Here is a 27792-nt window from a genome sequence, read left to right on the forward strand (position 1 = left end):
CTAAGATTACCTTTTAAATATAAATTCTAGAAAAGCAATGTAATTAGAATATGCCGGGTGTGGTGGTGCATGCCTGGAGTTCCAGTTACTTGGGAAGCTGAAGTGGGAGAACTGCTTGAGCCCAGGAGTTTGAGGCCGCGGTGAGCTAGGACCGTGCCACTGCCTGGACAACATAGTGAGACCCCTTCTTTAAAAAACTAAAAAAAGAAGGCATAAAACTTAAAATCTTTAATTATGGTTTCATTTACATACAAAGCACTGACCTTAAGGGTTCATTTTGAAGAACTTTGGCAATTGCATACACCCACACAGCCACTACTCAGAATAACTCGCTTTGTTACCCAGGCTGGAGTGCAGTGGTACAATCTCAGCTCACTGTAACCTCCTCCTCCCAGGTTCAAGCAATTCTCCTGACTCAGCCTCTAAAGTAGCTGAGATTACAGGCGCCCGCCACCACACCCAGCTAATTTTTGTATTTTTAGTAGAGATGAGGTTTCACCATATTATCTAGTTGGTCTCGAACTCCTGAACTCAGGTGATCTGCCCACCTAGGTCTCCCAAAGTGCTGGGATTAAAAATGAATCTTTTTTTTTTTTTTTTTTTTTTTGAGATGGGGTCTCACTCTTTCGCCCAGGCTGGAGTGCATTGTCATGATCTCAGCTCACTGCAACCTCCGCCTCCTGGGTTCCAGCAATTCTCCTATCTCAGCTTCCTGAGTAGCTGGGACTACAGATATGCATCATCATGCCCAGCTAAATTTTTTTTTTTTTTTGTATTTTTTAGTAGAGATGGGGGTTCACCATGTTGACAAGGCTGGTCTCGAACTCCTGACCTCAGGTGATCTACCCACCTCAGCCTCTCAAAGTGCTGGGATTACAGGCTTGAGCCACTGCACCCGACCAGGAATAGCGTATTTTAGTTTTTTTGTTTTGTTTTGTTTTGTTTTTAAATGCTTACAGGCATAGAGTAAATTGCACAGAAAACTTCTCTGACTGAATATTGGAGGTCATCTTTCGGTAAGTGTGGCACACAATGAATCTAGGCATTAAAAATTCTAAGATGTAAATTACAAGAGCTTTGAAGTTTGAAATGATTCTCCTAGGCAATGCATTGCACAAAAGAGCAGAGTGGAATGTCATCATTTATGTTTTATTTTGGAGAATATCATTTCCTCAATTCTTTCCTTCTCTACTTTGCTTTAGCAGATTTTGACATAAAAGAAACCTCATATTCTTTGTAGATATAATGTGGAAGTCTAATATTTCAGAATTCAGAATAAAACTTTCTTTTGATGCCTTTAATAAGATCTTAAAGCATTTAAAAAGCATTAATTAAGCTTTACAAAGCAACTCTAAGATGATTTGATCAATTCAAAAACATAATTGTAAAGTCTGCACTCAACTTTCAATTACTATATGTCCCAGTGGAGAAAAAACATACATAATAAAAACCACAGATAATAACCAAACCATTTCTACTCAAGGAACAATGGCACAGATACTTTTAAAAATGCAGCTAATTCCAAATAATTTATATTTGATCTTAGAATGCATTATATGTTTTTGTTTCATGAAACCATGTGAAGATTTACTATTATAATTATGCTTTATTTAAATGAAAACTGCAATTCAGTCTCCATATATACTGTTATTGGAAGGAAGAAATATGTAAAAATTACAGGCTGTCTGTCAGAGAGAAGTGGTCCACAGATGTGTATTTTTGCCTGTTTACAATCTGGAAAGTGAAGTCGTCTACGTAAGGTTGCATTTCATAGAGGTTTAGAGATGAATGAGTTCTCTTAAACTACATCAGCCTAACTCATTTGATAGGTAACAATGAGGCCCACTAGAGTGACAAATGACTTGCTAGGGCTGTCTAATGACAGTATTATTTACAATAGAACAGTGAGAAAAAGAGAGCGAGAGAACCTGAGCACAAAAGTCTAAATTTTTCACAACTGAAGAATGTTTGAATAAATTATGAACCATTAACTTCATGCCATTCAACTGCCATTAAAAAGAAAAAGTAAGTAGATAGCAGCAGCTTTAACTGAGATCCCTTCTTCTAAGATAAGCTCTTCTCTATGTCCCATATCTGGGATGGAGGCCCCTTAGGGATTCTACCTTTGAGATTGAAGATACCCTATTGTAATTATATACTTAATTGTATTTTCTCTGGGTGGTTCTAAGCTCTTTGAGGCTTGGGAAATCTTATTTATCATTTTATTCCCAGATCCTAGCCAAGTGCCTGGCCCATTATTATTGTTCATTAAATATTAATTTCAATGGAATAGAATGTCATTAATACCAACAAGAAAAATCAAGAAAAAATGTATTCACAGCTAAATACAAAATCTCAGGACTCTCTCCCTTTCTACAACTATGTCCTTCTATATTTAGCCCTGATCCTTTGCTATTGGGTTACCCAGCTTGTTACCCAAGAACCAGAGTGATGGCTTAGAGTGATAGGGTGCTGGGCTGTCACACAAAGTGGACATGGCATTGAGATGTAGTCATTTTGACAGAGAAGTGACATTTTGATGCAGCCTAAAAAACAAATTGTTCAATTTTCAGCTTTTAAAAAGAACCAGTAAATGTGTGCAACAGACACACTCACCTCAAACCTAAGCAAATCAAACCTCCTCAGGGACCCCTAGAGATGGATACAGCTGCCAAGTTTAGTGGACAAGCCAGGGGGCATGTCTCCTGACCTGGAGAGTAGTGCTTTCCGCCTGTCCCACACTCCATCTCAAAGGGCAGAGAGGAGAGGGGAAGCCACCAAGCCGCCAGCCCTGTGCTGCCTCAGGGTGCTCCCCTTGTCCTCAGACAGATCTGTTCTGTTCCACCGACTTGGGATTAGTTTTGCTTTAAAATTTATCTTGAAAAAAGAATGAAAACTTTTTCTTGTGGTAGGGCCAGTTGCTAAAGTCTAAGTGTCAGAATTTCATAATTGAGTTCAGATGAGGTCACTGTGGTCTGAGGGAGCTGGGGCGGGCTGTAATGAAGACAGGGCCAGCATTTTCCAGGGACGTGGCCCAGCGGATGTTCTAGGAGGAACTTCTTAGGAGTGGGAGGGAATGGGGACACTGAGGGTGGGCCACGTCCAGAAGCCCAGGATGGCGGGTGGTTGGCATTCAGGGTATTTATCTTCAGATGTCACGTCCTCCACCACCTGCCTGGGGCTTTAATGCTCATATGGCAGCCTGCCCTTTCCTTCCCAGCACTTCCCTCAAGTTGTAATTATATACCCTATATGTGTAAATTTTTTTGGCCCTGTCTCCCATCAGGCAAAGATCATGCATTTTTGTCTTATTGGCTTTTGTTGCTGCCACTCTATCCACAGGCATAGCACAGTGTTTGGCACATAATAAGCATGCATACATATATCTTGAGTGGATAAATGATGGAATAAATGAATTAACTCAAGTTTATCGCATGTATTTCCAGAAGGACTAGGTTAGGTTACATAGGGTTTCATTGATGGAGAAGAAGGCAAAAGCACAATTATCTAATAAAGATGGCTTGGGGCTAGGAAAGTAAAGTCGTAGATGCTGAGACTCAGAATCCAGGGCCAAAGTTATTTGTCTCTCCAGGCTGAGGTACTGTTAGGTCCTAGATTGGATTAGACTTGAGCATAGGTGTCTTCAGGTATGCTGAACAGTACTGAGAGGTCTTGGGTCTATGTTATCTGGGAACAGTGCAAGGCTGACCCAATGTCTTTTGAACATATTGGATTCAGTTCATTCCTTTAAGCTCAGAAGGCTACTATAGGTCTCTTTTGGAGTTAGAGGGTACACAATAATTTTTTTCTCCCCTTTGCTTTCTAAACTCTTTGGCCCAGTCTGAATCATGTTATCTAAAGTCAAGGAAACAGCAGTAATCATCCAAAAACATATTACCCCACTCCATCCCTACTTCTTCAAATAATGTACTGTTCTTTTGACCTACTTCTCTCCCTGTTTCTCTCTCTCATTCTCATTAAGTGGAGACCTGTAGGTCTGTACACAGACCCTGAAACATATTCAGAATGAAATACTCAAGGGTGGCCGGGCGCGGTGGCTCACGCCTGTAATCTCAACGCTTTGGGAGGCTGTGGCGGGCAGATCACTTGAGGTCAGGAGTTTGAGGCCAGCCTGACCAACACGGTGAAACCTCATCTCTACTAAAAATACAAAAATTAGCCGGGCATGGTGGCGCACATCTATAATCCCAGCTACTTGGGTGGCTGAGGTATGAGAATCAATTGAACCTGGGAGGTGGAGGTTGCAGTGAGCCAAGATTGCTCCACTGCACTCCAGCCTGGACGACAGAGTGATACTCTACCTCAAAAACAAAACAAAACAAAGCAAAACAACCTCAACAACTCAAGGTCCTTATCCTTCCTTTTGCTGAATCCTTCTAAAAGAGTGGCTTCTGTTCCCATTGCAGGAAGTTGTGAAAAGAGGCCCGATGGGATCCCCCTGCAGATCCTCCTGCAGAGTAGTGAATCACATACATTAGTCATAGCGACACTTGCATTTGGTGATGGAGGGGCTCACACTAGTCTGAACCTTTCCTCTCGGCTGATGCTCATCTATGGTGCTCGTATCACTCATTCACAGGACAGCCAGTTCCAATCAAGTTCTCTCTCCAATAAACCACACTGCTTAGGACTCACCCTTGTGCAATAAAATTGTGGCAGGGCTAATAATAGAAACCACAAATCCTGCTTGCCAATCCTGCATTCTAACCTCTAATCTACTTGTAGCAAGGACAAATGTTTTCAGGAAAATAAAATGACACTGCATAGAATGCAGTGACACAACTGTTTCTATTGTCAGAACTTCCACTCAAAAAACCTGGAGAAAAGAAGACGAATTCCATCTTCCACACCTTGGTCACCATATACCTAGTTTCAACCTTCCTCTAATTTCGAATACAATCTGAATTACAAAAGCAATGAAAAAAATGAAAGGAGAATACAAAGCAGGAGTGGGAGAGAGACATAAATGTCCCCTTTGTTACAACTTCCTTAATGATGGGAATTTGTCTTTTGTGTTTCAGTACAATGGAAATGGACTAACAGAAGTCCAATATTAGATTAATAGGACTCTCACTTTGACAAATGGAAAGCCGGTTAAGGGGGTGAATTCCTTAATCAAGTGCCTGGATTTGAGGACAGAGGCAGCCTGCTTAGTAAAACATACCCTCAGAAAACCTGAATGTGAGCCCCAACTTGCCACTCACATCTAGTTCAAAAGGGAACCAACTATTTCATCTCCTGCAGCCTTGGAGTTCTTATCTCCAAAATGACATTATGAATGGGCATGGAGGCTCATGCCTGTAATCCTAGCACTTTGGGAGGCCGAAGCGGGTGGATCACCTGAGGTCAGAAGTTCAAGACCAGCCTGGCCAACGTGGTGAAAACCCATCTCTACTAAAAATACAAAAATTAGCTGGGCATGGTGGCGCATGCCTGTAATTCTAGCTACGCTGGAGGCTGAGGCAGGAGAATTGCTTGAACCCACGAGGCGGAGGTTGCAGTTAGCCAAGATTACGCCACTGCACTCCAGCCTGGGCGACAGAGCTAGAGTCCTTCTCAAAATAAATAAAATAAAATAAAATAAAATGGCTTGCAATTAACAGCCTTGTTTGCAAAGAACTGTTACGAGGCTCAGTGAGAGAGAATTCATAGGAAGTGCTGCATAAACGGTAAGTCTATCTATAACTGAGGGATTATTATTGCTGGACACAAATTCATTTATTGTTCTCGATTGGATGTACACATAATTCAAATTCCCCAGAAAACAGCTCTGCCCTTCATTTCCAGCTGTGTGGTATGCAGCTTCTAAACATTTTTACTGAAAACTTGCCTCTTAACTGTTAGTCTTGAGGGTCTACACACAGCTCCCACGCTCAATTAACTGTTACTTCCCCAGGCAGCTGCAAGGCAGAAATTTCTGATTTGTGTTACAACCAGCCTAGCCCTCTGTGTCTTGGCTACGGACAGAGATGCCTCCACAAAAACACAAACCAGAATGGAAATAAACAGAAACCTTGATGAGAGATGTGCTCTGGGAGGAATCTGACTTAACAAATGAGATACGTACGCAGGACTCAAGAAACAGTGGCTATAGACTTCTCATAGGAGGCTTTAACTTTCTCAGTTTTGAAATGCCATATTTGCTTTGCTGTGTGATGAATCTAAGTGAATTAACAATGTGCTTACAGATTTCTTAGCTGGTAATGTGATAAAATTTAAAATATTCTTGTTTGGTATCATTTTGAAATTTTCTTGGCACTTATGAAACTAATGAGAAACACCCTCGTGCTGTTGGAGAGAGCGAGTGCATTTTCAGGCCCAGCGTTTGGGTGCTTCAGTCTTCCCTAATTCAAGCATGACAATAGATTTATTATTGAAGAAATGAAGACAGAGGTCAGGCAAAAAAACCCAGCAATTAATCATTTGAAGACACTGAGTCATCTACTATTTTATGTCAGAAAACTTGTAGCCATGTTTACATAATAATAAAACATAGCTATAAGAGGGCAGATTTTTTAGGCCTAGACATTTGCTAGTCAGTAACATGTAAATGTGAGGGTCCTAGTGGTTATGGTTTCATGCCTTGCTATGGTGGTTGCCAGTCAGTTTTTCCTTGCTGTTCATAAGCTACCAAATAATACATATTTGTCTTCACTCTGGTCTGCAGTGAAAATAAAATGAGAAGAGAAAGAAGAAGATATGAATTATGAAGTGGAACAATGTGGTTGGGAAATTCCCATGCCTTCACCCTAAAAAAAAAAAAAAAAAATTTACTCTTTTAAGTAAGGCCCAAGAGAATATTAAATGCATATACTATGATTCAAAGACAATAGTATTACCATTTAGTCATCAAAGTGGACCCTTGGTCTTGGCCATATGTGTGAAACTTCAGGGTGGCAGCCTGTGCTCTCTTAGTGAGTACATTTGTATCACACCACAGGGGTCTGAGTTCTTATTGTCTAAGTGCCCATTTTCTTGGGTTTTTTGCTTTTGTCTCCAGACTATCCAGAGAATGAGGTTGTTAATAAAAAATAAGACTGGCCGGGTGCAATGGCTCACGCCTGTAATCCCAGCACTTTGGGAGGACAAGGTGGGCAGATCATCTGAGGTCAGGAGTTTGAGACTAAAAATACAAAATTAGCTAGGTGTAGTGGCGGGCACCTGTGGTCCCAGCTACCGGGAGGCTGAGGCAAGAGAATCACTTGAACTCGGGAGGCAGAGGTTGTGCTGAGCTGAGATCGCACCATTGCACTCCAACCTGGGCAACAAATGCGAAACTCCATTTCAAAAAAAATAAAAAACATATATATATTTTTATAAAAGACTAGCCAACAGATGAAGAAAAATAAGCAAATTCCTCCAGGATTCAAGACAAGATTTAAATACTTTCTAGTCATTTATTTTTCTAACCAGATTTAATTTGGAAGTATGAACCAAAAAAAGTTATAGCATCATGCTCTGGTCAGCTTGCCTCAGATAATGGCTTGTGTGACCAGTGGAGGTCCTGGGGGAAGGGAAATTCAGAGGGCAATGAGCAACTTCTCTGTTATCTCAGAGTTTTACAATACACACAGGAAACATTTGTAGCTGGCCCTCTGTTAGCCTGAAAGATTAGCTAATCCCTTGTTTCACCATAAAATGCATTTTTAGCAATAGTTCTGAACTGCAAGCAAAAATTCAGGTGGCCAGCTCATAGTCCTCCTAAATTACAGTTGAAAGATGCTTTGCATTGTAGATATCGGCTTGGGCAATAAGGAAACTGATATAGTTCCTGAGGATGTGCTGGGCTGACAGGAACCTCTCCATGCCCCACCACCAATGGAGCAAGCCAGTTTCCATGTCCAGAATGCTGTATACATTCTACAACAGTGTTCTTAGGGTAGTATCAGATTCCTGAAGCCCAGAGATGGATTAACTGTCCAGGTGCCCCAGATAAATTCTAACTCAAATGAACACATCCTGTCTATACAACCTTTCAACTCTGTATAGCAAAACTGTGACCTCCTGTTCAAACGGGAAAGATAAGCAGCCACATTTTATCACGGTGGTTCCTGAATACGTTTGCTACTAGCCTGATTTACCCATTTGTAGTTTGCCCACTAGATCTTTTTCTCTAGACATAGTCATTTATTTCTTTTTCTTTTTTCTTTCTTTCTTTTTTGTTGTTTGAGACGGAGTTTTGCTCTTGTTGCCCAGGCTGGAGTGCCATGGCGCGATCTTGACTCAATGCAACCTCCGCTTCTTGGGTTCAAGCGATTCTTCTGCCTCAGCCTCCCAAGTAGATAGGATTACAGGCACGTGCCACCACGCCCGACTAATTTTGTATTTTCAGTAGAGACAGGGTTTCTCCATGTTGGTCAGGCTGATCTCGAACTTCTGACCTCAGGTGATCCACCTGCCTCAGCCTTCCAAAGTGCTAGGATTACAGGCATGAGCCACTGCTCCTGGCCTATAGTTATTTATTTTATTTTATTTTATTTTATTTTATTTTATTTTATTTTTTTGAGATGGAGTCTCGCTCTGTCGCCCAGGCTGGAGTGCAGTGGTGCGATCTCAGTTCACAGCAACCTCCACCTCCTGGGTTCAAGTCATTCTCCTACCTCAGCCTCCTGAGCAGCTGGGACTACAGGCGCGTGCCACCATGCGCAGCTATTTTTTTTGTATTTTTTAGTAGAGACGGGGTTTCACTGTGTTAGCCAGGATGGTCTCGATCTCTTGACCTCGTGATCTGCCCTTCTCGGCCTCCCAAAGTGCTGGGATTATAGGTGTGAGCCACTGTGCCCGGCCTATTTATTTCTAAAACACTTGGGGGAACTTTTAAAATTATATTTTAATTTGTATAAAGAATGTATCACAGATTTATTGTGCTGGAAGACGTTTTAGAGATTATCTAGCCCAATGGCCCAATGTCTTTATTTTACATATAAGGACATGAGAGGCCCAGAGAGGTTAAGTACCTTGCTCAAGGTCACTCAGCTAGTTAGCTGCAGTAGATCTGCAATGTGAGCACATGGTTAATTCCTAAAGTATCCCCACAGGTCCTCTGTATTCACAGCTCCTCATTAAGCAAAGGCCCTAACTGAGAGAGCTGTTTTGTCACACATGCTACACCCAGCACTTTTCACCTCTAAGATACTGGGACAGGACCACCAAGAATACCACAGGCCTGAGATCAGCTTGGAAGGTCAGCTGCTCACAGGGTTTCCTGTGCACTAAAGCAGCATGACAGCTGGGGAGTATCTATCCCATTTGTCTTTCTGAATAACCCTCATAACTGAGATGGCATTTGGCATAGATTCCAAATTGTAAATATGATCAAATTCATGTGTGCTACCCCACAGTGCATGAGATTATTCCATTTTGTGTTAATTAATTTTTATTTTTTGCTTTCATTATTATTTTTAACTGACACAATAATTGTACATATTTATTTGGATACATGGATACAATGTGTAATGATCAGATCAGGGTAATTAGCATAACCATTACCTCAAACATTTATCATTTCTTTGTGTTGGGAACATTAAAAATCTGATTTTCTAGTTATTTGAAAATATGCCATAATTTTTTTTGTTTTGAGAAGGAGTCTCACTCTGTTGCCCAGGCTGAAGTGCAGTGGCATAATTTCGGCTCACTGCAACCTCTGCCTCCTGGGTTCAAGCGATTTTCCTGCCTCAGCCTCCCAAGTAGCTGAAACTACAGGCATGCGCCAACATGCCCAGCTAATTTTTATATTTTTAGTAGAGACGGGGTTTCACCATGTTGGACAGGCTGGTCTCGAACTCCTGACCTCGTGATCCGCCCGTCTCAGCCTCCCAAAGTGCTGGGATTACAGGCATGAACCACCACACCTGGCCTGAAAATATGCCATAAATTTTTTTTTTTTTTTTTTTTTGAGACGGAGTCTCGCTCTGTCGCCCAGGCTGGAGTGCAGTGGCCAGGTCTCAGCTCACTGCAAGCTCCGCCTCCTGGGTTTACGCCATTCTCCTGCCTCAGCCTCCCGAGTAGCTGGGACTACAGGCACCCGCCACCTCGCCCAGCTAGTTTTTTGTTATTTTTTTTAGTAGAGACGGGGTTTCACTGTGTTAGCCAGGATGGTCTCAATCTCCTGACCTCGTGATCCGCCCATCTCGGCCTCCCAAAGTGCTGGGATTACAGGATTGAGCCACCGCGCCCGGCCTGTTGTTGTTAACTATAGTCACTCTCTAGTGCTGTATGAGCACTAGAACTTACTCCTATCTAACCATACTCTTGCATTCCTTAACCAACCTTCGGCTACCCCTCCCCCACCCTGCCCCAACTCTAGTAACCACTATGAGTTTATTTATTTATTTATTTATTGAGACAGAGTCTTGCTCTGTCGCCCAGGCTGGAGTGCAGTGGCGCGATCTCGGCTCACTGCAAGCTCAAGATTATTTATTTTTATCCGTCTTGTGCCTCAATGGTTTTTGAGGTTCTCTCTCTATATACAAAATACAAAAATATAAAATAACATTAGAAACAATTCAAGTGAGGGCAAAATTGTTTTGTTTTTGAAAGAAAAATAATACAGATAGGTAAAACTGATATACAGAAATAAATATTATGAAGCCCTTGTTCTGTGTTTGGAGAAGAATGTAAAATTTGGCTCAGAGTTTCTTAGTGGCCTCAGCAAAGGGAAAAATGTGATCTATTATAAGATTCAGAATGTTTGTCAGATTTAAAAAAAAAAAAAAAACAATTCAAGAGAAACAGTTTGCACTCATACTAAAGCCTGAGAGAAGTTTCTTCCTTGATAAAATCCTTTTAGTAGAGATCACAGTGAATTTCATGTGACTGTGTCTCATATGCCTCAGTGCAAGTCAAAGGCACAAACAACGAATGCAAATCAGAAAAGGCATTTCCAGGATATTGAGCGTGGGAGCAAAACAATGGGCCCACGTACACACTGGACTATGTGGAAATAAGTGAATTGTGCATACTTCAAGAAATCTTCTGCAGATGGTATTCCTTAAAACCATTTGAAAAAATAATTGCTGGGCAGCAGAGAAATAAGGAATTAAATAAAGGGTTCAATGAAGATATTGCTTCCTGAGGCAAAGGCTGCAGATTCTCTCCAGTGTCCATGTTCTTTGCTTTTTTGAGGCCACGGCTAGATTGCATTTCCCAGTAGTTGGGTGTGTATGTGACTGAAATTGGGCCGGTGGAATACGAACAGGCCTTGCCTGTAAAACCCCCATGTGCTTTTCTCACTCTCTTTTCTTGTCCAACCTCTGAACTCAGAGGACTCCATGGATCTAGAGGAGGGCAGAGCTATGAGACAGAAGGACCCTGGGTTACTGAATGACTGTGAAGAGCAGAGTTGCTGATCTACACAGGAGTGTGATGTGAGTGAGAAATAAACTTGTTTGTGCGTTTGTTTGTTTGTTTTGAGAGGGAGTCTCACTCTGTTCCCCAGGCTGGAGTGCAGCGGCACGATCTCACCTCACCACAACCAAGTGATTCTCCTGTCTCAGCCTCCCAAGTAGCTGGGACTACAGGTGCGTGCCACCATGCCTCACTAATTTTTGTATTTTTAGTAGAGGTGGGGTTTTACTATGTTGGCCAAGCCGGTCTCGAACTCCTGACCTCGTGATCCACCCGCCTCGACCTCCCAAAAAGCTGGGATTACAGGTGTGAGCCCCTGTGCCCTGCCGAGAAATAAGCTTTTACTGTGTTCATTGGGGTTTGGAGATTTGTTTCAGTGGCTAGCATTATACTAAATAATAGAATTAAACTTTCCAACTGCAAGTCCCATCGATGAAGCAGATGGTTACATAATCTAATCACCCTTCCTTACATTGAGAAAACAACAACCCAAATCACTATTTTTTCAAGGCCGTATCCTTTGACTTCCACTAGTCTCTAGGAGACTGTTTAGTAAGCAGATTGGACCACCTGGGCATTACCTTTAAATCCGCTCTCCGTGTGCCCTGGGCAAGTTGCCTCACCTCTCTAAGCCTCAGATGCTCCATCTATAAGACGGGAATAATAATAGGACCGACTGTAAGAGTTGCTGGAAGGAAAAAGGTGGTACCCTATACAGAGTGCTCAGCCCAGGATTTGGCATGTGGCAAGCACATGATAAATGATGGCTAGTAAAGCTCATCATTCTTTACAGCTGTATCTTCATATTTCTGGCCAATAGTGGGGAAGGCCCACAACAGGACAAGCTGTGCCTAGGCAAAGGTGGCTGAGTTTCTAGCAGTAAAGCAGTTCACAGTAACCAGCCTCTCCTCCTGTCCACCTCACCCTTTTCCTTTTCTCTCTTTTTAAATTAAAGCGACAGCTCACACAACCTTCAGACTTTGAACTAGGCTACTATCATCTGAGACCTGTTCACTCCACCCAAAATTTTTGAATAACTTTCATAGGATCCTTCTGGCAGAAGAGGATAATAGCAGTGACAGCAACAATAATAATTGCTGATGGTAAGTACAGTGCTTTTGAATTTATGACTTTTTTTTCCCACTCAAAATGCCCATGATGATTCTACCAGAGCATTTTTTGATGTTGGAAAGTCTTACAACATTCCCTGATAAGGTATGTTTCTGAAATGATCATTTCATAAAAATGGACAGTTTTGTATTAAAACAAGAAATAATTTCTGAGTGAAAGACTATGCACTACATAAATATTTCGTGAAGAATTTAGTGGTTTTTTTTTTTCCCCCTTGCACCTGACTGGATATATAAACATAACTAGAGTCTTGGCTAATAATAACATCACAATGTGTGCAGACCCGGTACTCTTCAATACCTTTGCAGAGTTATTTGTGTCGGAAGGATTTTATCGTAAGTACATTCCTTCCCTCAGTATCACATGATGCACCATTGAATTTCCCATCAGACAAACTTTCTAATCTCATTTACAGTCACAGAGGTTGAAAATAGATAATCAGCATTTAAGTACCTTATAATCTGTAAGGTAAACCAGATATAGCTAGACTGGCAGTGGAACATTCCAGAGCTTCCAGACTAGGGGATCCTGACCCTAGTCCGTTATTAATGAGTTCTGCAACTTCTACAGCCCCTGGATCTCACTGTGATGCAGATTCCATCTGTGCAAATTGAGTTTGTTCCTCAAAGTTTCCCTCTAATCCTCATACAGTCAAATGAGTATCATATTATAAATGTTTCAGCCTAATTTACGGCAGTGTCTTTACTCATGATTCAAGACAGACTGGGGCCACATATAGGATCACTGTGGCCTTTTCTTTCCTTTTTTTTTTTTTTTTTTTGAGACGGAGTCTCACTCTGTCGCCCAGGCTGGAGTGCAGTGGCGCTATCTCAGCTCACTGCAAACTCCACCTCCTGGGTTCACACCATTCTCCTGCCTCAGCCTCCCGAGTAGCTGGGACTACAGGTGCCCGCCACCACGCCTGGTTTATTTTTTGTATTTTTAGTAGAGATGGGGTTTCACTGTGTTAGCCAGGATGGTCTCCATCTCCCGACCTCAGGAGATCAGCCCGCCTCGGCCTCCCGAAGTGCTGGGATTACAGGCGTGAGCCACCACGCCCAGTCACTGTGGCCTTTTCTTAGCCTAGGAAATCTGTACTGGGAGAGCTGCCAGTTTCCTTGGCCTTAATCTTCTTCAGTTCTAACAAATGTTCCCATAGTGACAAGTTGTATTAGAGTTGATGTGGGCAGCTTTCTTCCTATTCTACTCTGTTCCATTCCATGTATCTATTGATTTATTCTGTTTTACATTTAAATCTCATAGTGCTAAAGCAAACTTCTCTTCTGAGAATGCCTATTAGGCAATTAGAGAACTGATCAAGTGACTAAATATAACTTGAAGACCTGACTTTGCTCGAGCTCTTCACCAGTTATTCAAATCTATTTAGAATTTAGCTATTTGGTTCATCTAACGGGTTGGCAATTGACTTAATAATAGTTATCCTTTGTCATAGGATTCTTCATTCATCAAGTATTCTGAGAATGAAATTGGGGTAATAGGGCACTTGAGAATGGGGTTAGGGAACTGTAGATACCTGCAAATTTGCAAGATGCTGACAAACAAAAGAATGCAAACTAAAAAAGAATGGAGGCGATTTAGAAAGTTACATTTCTTTGACTTGAAGATAAGCCTTTACCAAGGAAAGCAGAAGGGCGGAATGGTTTCCTGTTTAAGTACTGGCTGAATAGGGTAGTCTGTGTGCCATTTGTGAGAATGTTTCGTAACAGGAGGAAGTCTGCAACGCACTGCAAAACCTAGCCTGATCATACAGTATTTGATACCCCCGGACTCAAATCCAGGACTAGCTAAACTTCAGCATAACTGTGGCTCCCAGTCAGTTTGATTCCTGTAATATTATTCAGTGTGAAATGCCATTGGCTGATTTTATTATTTTTAGAGAATAGGACGTGAACTGATAGCCAAATGGTAAATAAAACCCCACTCCCCCATCCAGTGTGTTGTGTACTGGGAAGCACTGGGTGTGCTGAGGAAACGACAAACAGCAGGGGTTTGATTCCTAAAATGTTCCTGTACTCTAGGTTTTTGTGTCATTGCTGTTGTTGTGGTCCTTATTTCCTTTTTGCCATCAATGGTGACAGTTATTGGATAGGCCTTGGCCAGCGCTTCGGGGCTGCTGCTTTGCCCAGTGACTGTATCTTTCCTGTTAGCATGCTGATCATACTTGGAAACTATGAGTCAGTGAAATGCAGCCGCTAGCAGTGGGGGTGGGTAGATTACTAGGGAAAGTGCAGCCAAGACTTCCTGTACCAACTCAGGGCCATTATCTTTGGGGGAAGGTAGGAACTCACTCTAGCAGTAGGAACACTTACATTCACCTGGCATTTGCTGTGTACTATATTGATTTAGGGAGGGTATAGGGGCACAAATGAAAGAAAGAAAGAAAGAAAGAAAGAGAGAGAGAGAGAGAGAGAGAAAAAGAAAGAAAGAAAGAAAGAAAGAAAGAAAGAAAGAAAGAAAGAAAGAAAGAAAGAAAGAAAGAAAGAAAGAAAGAACCCTTCTTTTGTAGACACCAGCATGGAGCTTTGAGAGTCATGTTATAATATCCCTGTTATTGACACCTTCAGCTTGCTATTAGTTGCTGAGACTCATTAACTATTCACATTTGTCTGCCCTCATTCAACTCCCAGCAACTGCAGTTACAGTCCTATTTAAAATAATAGAGTAAGATTGGTAACATTACTGATTTAACAGGAAATTAGAAGACTTACATTCACAGAGCTTAGGTAATTGACACCAACAGCACTTTTCTTATAATTTATGCACTATGATTGATTTCATTCCCCTGCTAGCCCTAAAAGAATCTCTGAAGCATATTCAGCCATTAGATTACTGTGCAAAGGAATTAAATGAGTATTACCCTGCTATCTATTTCAGAGCCGGTAAAAAGTTTCTAAGTGTTTTGGAGCTCAGGAGTCAGTCTAAAATTATAATGCTAATATAAAAGAGTTCAGCTTTAGAGCATTTCTTTGTAAGTGACAACTGTGGATTCACATGAAAAGGGCTTATTACTGAAAACGAGGACAAAAGTACAAGTAGGTCATTTGTTTATGATTTTAAGGGTTTTTTTTGTAAACTATATATGTATTCCCCAGTTTACCCTAAAATATACTCACTAACCTATAACAGTTGTGTTATAAATGATCCATTTCCAGATGTTTATTTAGTGTGGTATTTGGATCATAATATATCACCACGCTTCATGCTCCTCACCCTCCACAATATAATTAACAATGCTGAGTACAAGAAGTCTGATAAATGAGGAGGAAATATATTATTTAAGCCATGTATTCTACTCTGGAAATTTCATGAAACACTGGCAAAGAAGAGGTAGTAAATCTACAATGTTCAAATAAATCATTATTATTATTATTATTATTTTGCTATTTATTGAGCAGAGTAGGCATGGTCTGGGATCTACCTGCTTACTTCTCTAGCTTCATGTTCTCTTTTATGGGACTGGGCCTAAGGAGACCAGTCTACACCCGTAGGATTCTAGAACTCTGGGACTCCTTGCACACAGCTCACAAGGGGACATACCCAGAAATGGCCAGGCTCCAGGTACCCTAGGAGGAACTGACCTAAGGTGAGTTCAGGTGTTGACCTAAGGCAGTAACGGGGTTGGGTAAAATGCTCCTGCAAAATATTTTTTAATATTACAAAGAAGCAGAATAAAGACATGACAGCCATGCGTGAAAAAGTAAAATGCTGTGAAGATTAAGACAAGAGCAGGTTTAAGTACTTTCTTAGTTGCTACTCTGGGTAAACATTCAGCTGACAGACTAGGATGAGAGCCTAGGTACCTCAATGATTCTTCGCATTCTTCTCAGTTAACTCAATGCTTTCTTCATGCCAGTCTTCCACTCACAGGTCATTGTCTTTTTTTTTGTTTGTTTAACAAAGTTTATAATTTGTATTTAGGAAAAAATTCAATCCTAAAGGGCTACTTTCAACATGGCAATATACATTATTTCAGTCAAATTCTTCAAACAGCCGTAATATCCATTGTATACACACACATATCTTTGCTAATGACAGCAATGCAATGAATAACTACAATAGTGATTTAGCATCAGCTCATGTTTATATAGCACTGCACCAGCACATTTATCTATTTTTTTTTTCTTATGTACATCTCAAAAGATACCTGTGAGGCAGATAGGACCCAATAAAAACACATTTTTTGAACCTCTGTATGATCCAGGCATGGTTCCAGGGTTACCTCTTTAACTGTGCCAGAACTACAGAGTTGAGGGAGGTGGGAGGGTGGTACAGAATTTAAGGAGGCCCTCACTCTCAGAGTCATGCCAGCAGAGAGTTAGTACCTGAGACCTGCCTCCTTAAATTATGTATCCTAGGCACTTTGCTTGAAGAGACCTTCTTGATGGTGGAGTCTTGGTTGTTCTCAGGAAGGGGACAGGGTCTCAGCTGGTGGACAGGGGCAGAAGAGAGATGTGTCTCTTTGTCCTTCCTCACCATTTGGATTTTATACCATACACAAGTACTGTCCACTCAAAATCAAATTAGACAGCCACCACACTTACTCCCCAATCCATATTCCCAACCGATGACCTTGTCTTTATTTCAGTGAGAAAACTGAAAAATCAAAAGGCAACATGGATGAGCCTAGAGGACATTACACTAATGAAATAAGCCAGAAAGAGAAGGAAAAATACTACATCTCACTTGTATGTGGAATCTTAAAAAAAAAAGTCAATGACATAAAGGAGAAAACAGTGGTTGCCAGGGTGGGCTAGGGGGAAGGAGGGTAAGGGAGGAGGTAGGAAATGGGGAGATGTAGAGTCAAAGGGTACAAAGTTGCAGATACATAGGATGAGTGAGTCTAGACGTCTAAGATACAACAGGAGGACTACAGTAATGATATTGCATTGTGTACTGGAAATTTGCTAAGGAGTAGATTTTTGGTGCACTTATAACAACAACAAGAACAAGGCCAGGCATGGTGGCTCATGTCTGTATTCCAAGCATTTTGGGAGACTGAGGTGGTTGGATCATTTGAGGTCAGGAGTTTGAGACCGGCTTGGGCAACATGGTGAAACACCATCTCTACTAAGAATACAAAAATTAGCCGGGCGTGGTGGCAAGCACCTGTAGTCCCAGCTACTGGGAGGCTGAAGCAGGAGAATCACTTGAACCCAGGAGGCAGAGGTTGCAATGAGCTTAGATCAATACCACTGCACTCCAGCTTGGGCAGCTGAGTGAGACTCTGTCTCAAGAAACAAAACAAAACAAAGCAAAAAAACAAACAAACAAACAAAAAAACCCAACAACAAAAAAAGAGAAATTACACAAGAGAGTAGATTTGTTAATTTTCTTAACTATAGTACCCATTTCACTATTTAAGTATATCAAAACATCATGCTATATACCTTAAATACATATCATTAAAAAAACCAGAGTTCTTAAATTCCCATGGTCAGCCAAAACAGTGCTTAAAACTAAGCACTCAACTCCCTGAATGTATGCTGAATATCAAACAGAGTTCTGCAGCTTCCCAAAGTTCTGTCCTTACCCTGTCTTGTAAGACTTCCCCCTTCAGGCTCCATGTGCTATCTTCACTACACGTTTTCCATTTCCACCACCGGTGTCTTGTTATTCTTCTGGACTAAGATGCCCTCCCCCAACTTTAGCCCTCTGTATCTCAACCATGCTTCAGTACAGCTCATCTCTCACCTCTCTGTTAAGCCTTTTTTGTCCCTTCCAACTTGTCAGCCATTTCTTCCCCTTTTCACAAATTTACGACCTGGAGTGACTTTGGTGAAATGTGCAAGAGTTGGAATTTTGTCTGGCATCACTTTGTGGCTCCCTCAACACATACACAATGCCCTGCACATAGCAGATGCTCAATAAAGACCTTTGGACTGGCTGAAGACATTTTTATAAATTCTTGCAACTGGGAATATTGTGAGAGTGGTGGGGTCTAAATTCTCCCTCCCCTAACCACTCCCATGGAAATCTGAATTTCTTAAATGTAATTGAAGAGAGCCTCAGGCTCACACTGCTTATTTCTGCCAAGTGTTAATTATGTGTGGAATCCAAGGGGATTTCCATGTATGGATTACAGGGGTATTATGAGGGGACATTAAGAAAGACAGCTGTGGAGCAGAGAAGACTCTCTTTTATAAACTTTCAAAGACCAGCAGTTCTCTAGTTTCTTTTTGGGGAGAGATCTGTTCTCCCATGCCCTTTGTTTGTGCTTAGCGAAAAAGTAGAGAAAACTTCCAAGAAAAACCCTTTGTCTGATTAGCTCTTTGCATTATTAGGATTCAAAAAATAATGGAAAATTCTCAATCATTTTCTCTGAATTATAACCACAAAGACATTATAAACCCTCATATCGTTGTCTAGGTCTTCATCTGGCCAAAGCCAGCCAGCGAGAGTACGTACGAGTATCTCATTCCAAAACATTTCTAAAAATGTTATTTTTAAAACAACTTTAACATTTGGAGTGAACATAAAGTAATAGGATAAACCAGATAGATTATCATCTGTTCTGTGTAGTCACTTGAAAAGCAACCTCTCCAACTTAAACATTTATTCCAACTTTGTTATTATTGCTCAAAATGAGACTGGTTTATCTTTGAAGCCACTTTTCCAGCTACACAAAGAAAATAACTCATTCTTTCATAGTCACACCTCATTTTAAAACTCAATCTAATCTGTATTAGCTTGATCATGTGCCTCCTTTACCACATTTGGCACCGAATGATTTTGGGCTGTTTCCCAAAAATGAAATCAAAGAACGAACATTTGCTAACATTAAAACTACTTTTGAAAAGCAAAGGATACAGACCCTGAAGGCAATTTCAAAAGAGGAGCCATAGAAAAGTTTTGAGTAACGGAATGAGTATATTGTTGCCTGGGGTAGCTTTTTGATTTGACATAATACTCATATGGATGTGGAAGAGCGTGTATATTTCTATATATTTCTTTACAATCAGTTTCCTCATTTTATATGCACATCTGATATTTGAAACTCACTTTGAACTGAAGGAATGTTCTTAGTTGAGGAAGACTCTAGGTCATTGAAAAAAAAAATTGGAAAGAAATTACATCCTGCCAAACGTAGAGAAAGATGAGTAGTAGGCCAGGCATGGTGGTTCACGTCTGCAGTCCCAGCTACTTGGGAGGCTGAGATGGGAGGATCCTTTGAGCCCAGGAGATCGAAGCTTCAGTGAGCCATGATCATGCCACTGCACTCTAGTCTGGGCAACAGAGTGAGACCCTGTCAAAAAAAAAAAAAAAAAAAACCAAAGAAAAGAAAAAGAAAAAAGAAAAAGAAAATAGCAGGAAATATATCATTAAAAACTGCCAGATGGCAGGAAGTATTAGAACCACATAGACCTAGATTCAAATTACAGCCCTTGTTTGCTACTTTGGGCTTCTTTTCAACCTTTCTAAGATTCCATTTCTTTTTCTATATGATAGTGCTCTATTAAATGGGAACTTATATATAAGTTGCTTAACACAGAGCCTGGCAAACGTTAGGATGTTAAGTACTCAAAAATGTTATTTTCATTTGAGAACAAAACATAATTTAGTAGAAAGAGGATCTTCAAGGACTTAAAACTCCTGAGTTCTAGTCTTAGCTAATCATCTGGTGGCCTTGGCTAGGTCATTCAGACTTTCTGAGGCCCAGTTTTAAAATTACATTTGCAAAATTATATGATCTACTGTGATGATAAATTTTATGTCTCAACTTGGTCACTGGTACTCAGATTTGGTCGGACATTATTCTGGATGTTTCTGTGAGGGTGTTTTTGGATGAGATTAACATTTAAATTGGTGGATTTTGAGTAAAGCAGATTGCTGTCTATAATGTGGGTGAGCCTCGTTCAATCAGTTGATGGCCGGAATAGCTCTCCCCAAGCAGGAAGGAATTCTGATAGCAGATGGCCTTCGGACTTGATCTGCAATACTAGTGTTTTCCTGGGTCTCCAGCCTAATGGCCACCCTATAGATTGTGAACTTGCCAAGCCTCCATAATTGTATGAGACAATTTCTTAAAGTAAATCTTGTATATATATCCTACAGATTCTGTTTCTCTACAAAACCCTGACTAATACAACTATGCCAAAGATTTTTTGCCCCCAGGAGGAACAAAGGTGGTCATGTATGGAGCTCTGCCTGCCCCAGGCCTAGATCAGGGCAGTAGCTTAGTAAGCATCAGTTTTCTTTCCCTGTTCCCGCCCTTTGCTTGTTGAGCCTTAGTTTTTTCATAAGGAAAATGAACAGGTTTGACACATTAGATAATATCTAAAGCCTCTTACAGATATGAAAGTCTGTGTATCTATATAAAACGAATTGCTTGGGCTGTAACATTCAAATACAGGCATGACCAAATTGGGTTTCTGCCAAGAAAGAAGGGCATGGGCGTGCAGCAAAGACTATTTATGTAGAAACAAACCTTTTCAGGGGTATGTAAAAGGTTCGGGGGACTAACGGGGAACTCCTAGTAGCCCTATAAATATACTTATAAGTCTGAATGGTTTCTCAGTGGTTGGGGGAAGTAAAGTATAATCTCTTACTGTATGTAGAAGTAACTGGGGAAAGCACCTACTTTACCTGTTAGTGTGTCCCTGTTCACCCACTTAAGTGACTAAACTGGGGAGAGCAGAGTCATTTGATGGATTGTAAAGAACTCACGGTAGCAGGTTGAACATAACACTAACCTTTGATCTCTGAAAATTTAAGGTCTAATACAGTGTTTGTTAGAAACATAAAAGTAGGCCCCAGTGTATTTTAACTATCTTCGTAGCAATTCAACAGAAATTGTTCTAGTGTATTTCAGGACATAAGTGATCTTTCCTTTCTTAACCAGTGAAGTGGCTAGATACTTAAACATACTGGCTAGAGTACTTTGGATCTTTGAGTCTTAGATGAAATGGTTGGGAAAATCCTTTTTAAGCTCTTTTGGGCTATATAAGGGTAAGTGATTGTTATTCTTACAATACACACTCAGGTGATACCGGTAGTCTGAGGCTCAGTTGAAAGAAGTCTGGCTAAGAGGGCTTCCTTCCCAACGTTAGAGTTTCATATTTTCTTTCTGGCACACTCTGGGAGCCCTTGTCAGGTAGGCCAATGAGCAAAGTTAGCAACTGCTCACACAGCTTGAATTCAGAGACTCAAGTAAAGCTTCCTGCTCATCAGTCCAACTGCCCACAGCCAGCCACCTGGGCTCTGAGCCACCAGGCTGTACCCTATTCTATTCCACGATGTTTCCAGAGCCATTTTAGGCACATTCACCATCATGACAGTTCACCGCTTAAAAGATTCATTGCTTTTCCATTCCCTGTAGGGTAAAACCCAAACACCTTAGTATCCACAACATATCAGGTCTTTGGAAAACTATGCCCTCTTATTTCTTTAGTACCATCTCTGCTCTGATTATTGCCCATTCTTCCATAGCAAAATTCTAGACTCTGGGTTGTAAACTGTCATTCTTAGATTTGATATTCACTCAGCAAATAATTAATGCATGTCAACTAAGGAGTATCAGGCACTGTTTTTAAGAGCTGGGGATATGTCAGTAAATAACATGGAGGCTACAGTGTAGGGGGAAATGAGTGATGAACATTATATAGCATATTAGAAAGTGACGAGAACTAAAGGAAAACCCAAGTGAGATGGGGAGTCTTAGCTCTGCTGGGAGTGGGAATGGGGGGCTGCATTCTATATAGACAGCCCTCTCTGAGAAGGTGAGGGGATGTTTCAGTTGTGTAGCATTATTGTAACAACAGCTAGCTCATAAAGGGCGCAAGCCATATAAACATTTTGAGGAACAGCTTTCCAAGCAGAAGCAATGCATATATGGAAGGTCTCGAGACAGGAAATGGCTATTGTGTTTAAGAAACAGCAGAAAGGCTGTGTGCTGAAATGCAGTGAGAAAGCAAGTGGATGGAAGGGAGGGGGTGGACGCTGGGCAGTGGGACCAGATATAGTGGGACCTTGAATGCCACCATCAGAAATTTGGCTTTGACTCCATGAAACAGCAACTGGACGACTTTGTGCCGCAGAGTAACATGGCCCATCTTCTGTTCTCAAAGGACCTCTGTGGCTGCTGTGTTGTGGACACATTGAAGGGTAGGGGTGGGAAGATCAGTTGGGAAGCTGTTGCAATAACCAGGAGAGATTATGGTTTAGACCAGGGTAACAGCAGTGGAGGTGTAAGAGGCAGTCAGATTAGGGATCTATTTCAACATTACAGCTGTAGGGTTTGAATGTGGAGTGTTCCAGTATTCAGAGGACAGAAGATGGGTATAGCAAAGGAATTAGCAAGGAGATTGAGAAGGTGCAGTGAGGGAGGAGAAAAATCAGTAGATACCAAGCATCCCAGATACCAAGTGAAGAAGGTGTTTCCAGAAGGAACCTGTAATTAACTGTATCAGATGCTGCAGAGAACTAGGATGACCCCAAAAACTGACCACTGGACTTAGCAATATGGAGGTTATTTATTTATTTATCTATTTATTTATTTTTTGAGATGGGATCTTGCTCTGTTGCCCAGGGTGGAGTGCGGTGGCTTGATCTCAGCTCACTGCAACCTCTGCCTCCCAGGTTCAAGTGATTCTCCTGTCTCAGCCTCCCCAGTAGCTAGGATTACAGGTGCCCACCACCACGCCTGGCTAATTTTTATATTTTTAGTACAGATGGGGTTTCACCATATTGACCAGGCTGGTCTTGAACTCCTGACCTCAAGTGATCCACCTGCCTTGGCCTCCCAAAATGCTGGGATTACAGATGTGATCCATTGTGCCTGGCCAGAGGTTATTATTAACCTTAAGAAGAGCAGTTTTGGCTGAGTAGTTGGGGAAAAATGTCTGATTGGCAACAAGTAGAAGAAAAAGGGAGAAGAGGAATGAACACAGTGAGCCTAGATAACCCTTCAGAGCATTGCTTGGCTATAGAGGGAGCAGAGTAATGAGGCAGTAGCTGGAGGGACAGGGGGGTCAAAAGCGACTTCCCTGAACACGTACCTTTGTACCTTTCTGAGATGCCTTTCTCCTCATTCACTTGGTGAACTTCCACTTTTTCCTGAGGAGTTAATTTAGGCATGTCTGTACTGACCTTTCTCTACTATCTGCACTGATTAATCAAAAAGGACTTACTGTGTACCTGTTATGAAATAGACTCTAGTCAATGAACTCATTAATGAACAGTGAGCAAGCCTGATAAGATATCTCCATTCTTGGAGATTATGTTCCAATGGGAAGACAGAGAAGACAGAAATAAATAAATAAAATAACTGATTACTACAGATCATGGTAAGTGTGTGCTGGCCATAAACTGAGTGGTGTGATAGAATGTGACATGTAATGGTCATGGAAGACCTCTCTAGGGGGTTGACCACTGAACTGAAACCTGAAGGATACTGCCATAGAATGAATGTGTCCCCACCAGATTCCTGTGTTGAAGCCCTAATCTCCAACGTGATGGTATTTGGAAGTGGGGTCTTCGGGAAGTGATCAGGTCATGAGGGTGGCAGTCTCATGAACAGGATTAGTGCCTTTATAAGAAGAGACATGGCCGGGCATGGTGACTCATGCCTGTAATCCCAGCCCTTTGGGAGGCCGAGGTGGGCAGATCATGAGGTCAAGAGATTGAGACCAGTTTGACTAACATGGTGAAACCCCGTCTCCACTAAAAATACAAAAATTAGCTGGGCATGGTGGTGTGCCTGTAGACCCAGCTACTCAGGAGGCTGAGACAGAAGAATTGCTTGAACCTGGGAGGTGGAGGTTGCAGTGAGCCGAGATCACGTCACTGCACTCCAACGTGGCAACACAGCAAGACTCCATCTCAAAAAAAAAAAAAAAAAAAAAAAGAAGAGACACGAGACCTGGTGCGGTGGCTCACTCCTATAATCCCAGCACTTTGTAAGGCCGAGGTGGGTGGATCACGAGGTCAGAAGTTCAAGACCAGCCTGGCCAACATGGTGACCCTCATTTCTACCAAAAATACAAAAATTAGCTGGGCGTGGTGGCAGGTGACTGTAATCCCAGCTACTCAGGAGGCTGAGGCAGGAGAATTGCTTGAACCCAGGAGGTAGAGGTTGCAGTGAGCTGAGATCACTCCATTGCACTCTAGCCTGGGCAACAGAGTGAGACCCCGTCTCAAAAACAAATAATTAAATAAATAAGAGACACGAGAAAGATGATTTCTCTCTCTACTACGTGAAGATATAGCAAGAAGGTGTTCACCTGCAAACTAGGAAGAAGACTCTCACCAGGAACTGAATTTGCCAGCCCTGTGACCTTCGACTTCCCAGCCTCTAGAACTGTGAGAAGTAAATCTCTCACAGTTGTTTTTTTTTTTCTTTTGAGACGGAGTCTCGCTCTGTCTCCCAGGCTGGAGTGCAGTGGCGCGATCTTGGCTCACTGCAAGCTCTGCCTCCTGGGTTCACACCATTCTCCTGCCTCAGCCTCCCGAGTAGCTGGGACTACAGGCGCCGCCACCACGCCCGGCTAATTTTTTGTATTTTTAGTAGAGACGGGGTTTCATTGTGTTAGCCAGGATGGTCTCCATCTCTTGACCTCATGATCCGCCCGCCTCAGCCTCCCAAAGTGCTGGGATTACAGGCGTGAGCCACTGCGCCCGGCCGTAAATCTCTGTTGTTTAAGCCACCCTGTCTATGGTTGTGTCAGGCTGTTTTCGCATTGCTATAAAGAAACACCTGAGGCTGGGTAAATTATAAAGAAAACAAGTTTAATTGGGGCATGATTCTGAGATAGTACAGGACATGTGGTGCTGGCATCTGCTTCTGGGGAGGCCTCAGGAAGCTTATAATCATGGTGGAAGGTGAAGGGGAGCAGGCACGTCACATGGTGAGAGCAGGAGCAAGAGAGAGTGCAGGGAGGTGCCACACACTTTTAAACAACCAAGTCTCATGAGAACTTACTATTGTGAGAATAGCACGAAGAAATTCATGAGTGATCTGCCCCCCATGATCCAAACACCTCCCACCAGGACCCACCTCCAACACTGGTAGATTACAATTCAACATGAGATTTGGAGGAGACAAACATCCAAACTATATCAATGGTATTTTTTGTTATAGCAGCCTGAACTGTCTAAGGCAGATATAGAGGAGCCAGCTTAGGAAGGCCAGGGAGTCTTCCAGGCAGAGGGAACCAACTCTTAAGAGCAGAGGCCTTAAGGTCGGAAGAAGTGAAGTGGTAAAAGAAAAGGGTCTCATGTGGCAGGGGTGGCCTGAGCTGGGAGAAAGTGGAGGGAATGAATAAAAGGAGCAAATGACCTAAGGCATAGGAGGCCTAGACAAGGAGTTTGAGTAGTGCTGTCAGTCTCAGGGTTTTGGCAGAGGTTACTGCCCCTGAGCAGATGCATGTCTTTGTTGCATGATGGCAGTGTAGATGGAGAAGGGCATGTATATAGACAATTTTGGAGGGAAACCAGTTGATGGATTGGGTGTAGTGAATGACAGAAAAGAACAAATCAGGGCTGGGCACGGTGGCTCAAGCCCGTAACCCTAGCACTTTGGGAGGCTGAGGTGGGCAGATCACCTGAGTTCAAGAGTTTGAGACTAGCCTAGCCAACCTGGTGAAACCCCATCTTTACTAAAAATACAAAAATTAGCTGGGCTTGGTGGTAGACACCTGCTCAGGTCCAGCTGCTCAGGAGGCTGAGGCATGAGCATTCCTTGACCCCAGGAGGCGGCGGCTACATTGAGCCAAGCTCATGCCACTGTTCTCCAGCCCAGGGAAACTGAGCGAGATTCTGTCTTTAAAAAAAAAAAAAAAAAAATCAGGAATTGTCTCTGTGGCATGAGCAGCCAGGTGGATGTGGTACCATTATCTGGAAGTGAGATATCTAGAAAGAGGTAGCATTTAAGGCATGAGGATAAGAGAAAAAGTGGGAGTGGGGAATAGAGAACTGCTTGGAAAACAAAATAACATCAGGGAAGTCTCCAGATAAAATGTTTCAAGTAGTTGGAAAGTCAACCAGATAAAATGCTGCCGAGACACAGCAAGGGGAGCAGACTGAGAAATCACTAGTCTTAGCACTTACTCTTCCATAGCCCTCAAAGCTTGTCTAACAGTGATTCTTTTCTGCCTTTCTCCTTCATTATTTGATAAATTGCTAGAGGGTTTGGACCTCCTTTTAAATTCACCTTTATCTCTCTGGGCACAACAGGGTGCCTTAGGAACAGGGTAGACTGCACAGTTCCTGACTGAAAATAACACTGGAAAGGAAACACCCCAAGGTGCTATCAGCAGCCGGATGCCAGAAGGAGATGGAAGGGCCTGGACTGCTCCCTAAAGAGCCCGACCCAGAAGCGGTGTGGAACAGGTTCCACTCAATGCCTTATAGGCTGAAAATTGCTCTGTCTTCTCAGAGCTAGAAAGGGTGTTCAGATAAGGCAGGGTGGGACCCTGACTCATGGACACACAATTAGCCGGCTTTTGTCTTTGAATCTGACTGGAAGTGACTCATGAGCTGGAAAAAACCCTTTGGAAACAAATGAGGGGGAAAAAAAGGAGGGTAAGCCACGACTGCATTTTACTCTCAGTTAAAATGCCGATCTGCTGTCCCATAAATGTAGAATACTGTACATTTCCTCAGCCTCCCTCCAACAAAGACCCAGGGGAAATTATTAAGCCTGACAATTCACTCATTTTCTCCAAGATTTTTATTAAATGCAATTTAGAGGGGATAAAGTTTCTTCTCTTTTCTCTTTCTATTCACTTGAATAAGCCTTAATTACCACTAGGGTACAATAAATGGGCTTCTAGAAGTCTGTGGCAATTGGCGATGCTTCCCCTTTAAATTAACCAGTTGAAGTCTCCAGTTTCAACAGCCACCAGAGCACTTCCTGTCCACTCACAAGTTGCTGAGTGCAATCTGAAGAGCATTTATTGAGCACCTCGTTATGGGGCACTGACGTATACTGCGGGGGATAGAAGTATACGTGGGGTTTATAATGGGAGCTGGGGAGCTCTTTACTGTGTATGTTAAACTAGTAAATGCCATGGTGGAATTTTTGGATTACAAGCAACAAAAACAAACTAATTTGAACAATAAGAATTTGTGGCAAAAAATAATGGGTTGCCACAAGGAATCAGGGGCAGGCAGGGCCTTACCAGGGACACAGGAACCGATGCCGCCCATAACATCAGACTCCTGTTGGCCTCAGCTCTCTCTCCCAGCCTGTCTGGCTGTGGCTCAGGCTCTATCTTTGTCTTTTGCTCGATCTTTATCTCTGTTTCTGTCTGTGTCCCTATCATGAGTTCTGCCTTC

General features: G+C 42.1%; 1 pseudogene; it reads right to left on the reverse strand.

Annotated features, from left to right (window-relative positions):
• Positions 1-23592, reverse strand: part of LOC102117565 (argininosuccinate synthase pseudogene) — a 57773-nt pseudogene extending 34181 nt beyond the window's left edge.
• Between the last annotated feature and the right edge of the window lie 4200 nt (positions 23593-27792).

The sequence above is a fragment of the Macaca fascicularis genome, chromosome 2 (genome assembly GCF_037993035.2).
Source record: "Macaca fascicularis isolate 582-1 chromosome 2, T2T-MFA8v1.1".
In the NCBI taxonomy this organism is placed as follows: domain Eukaryota; kingdom Metazoa; phylum Chordata; class Mammalia; order Primates; family Cercopithecidae; genus Macaca; species Macaca fascicularis.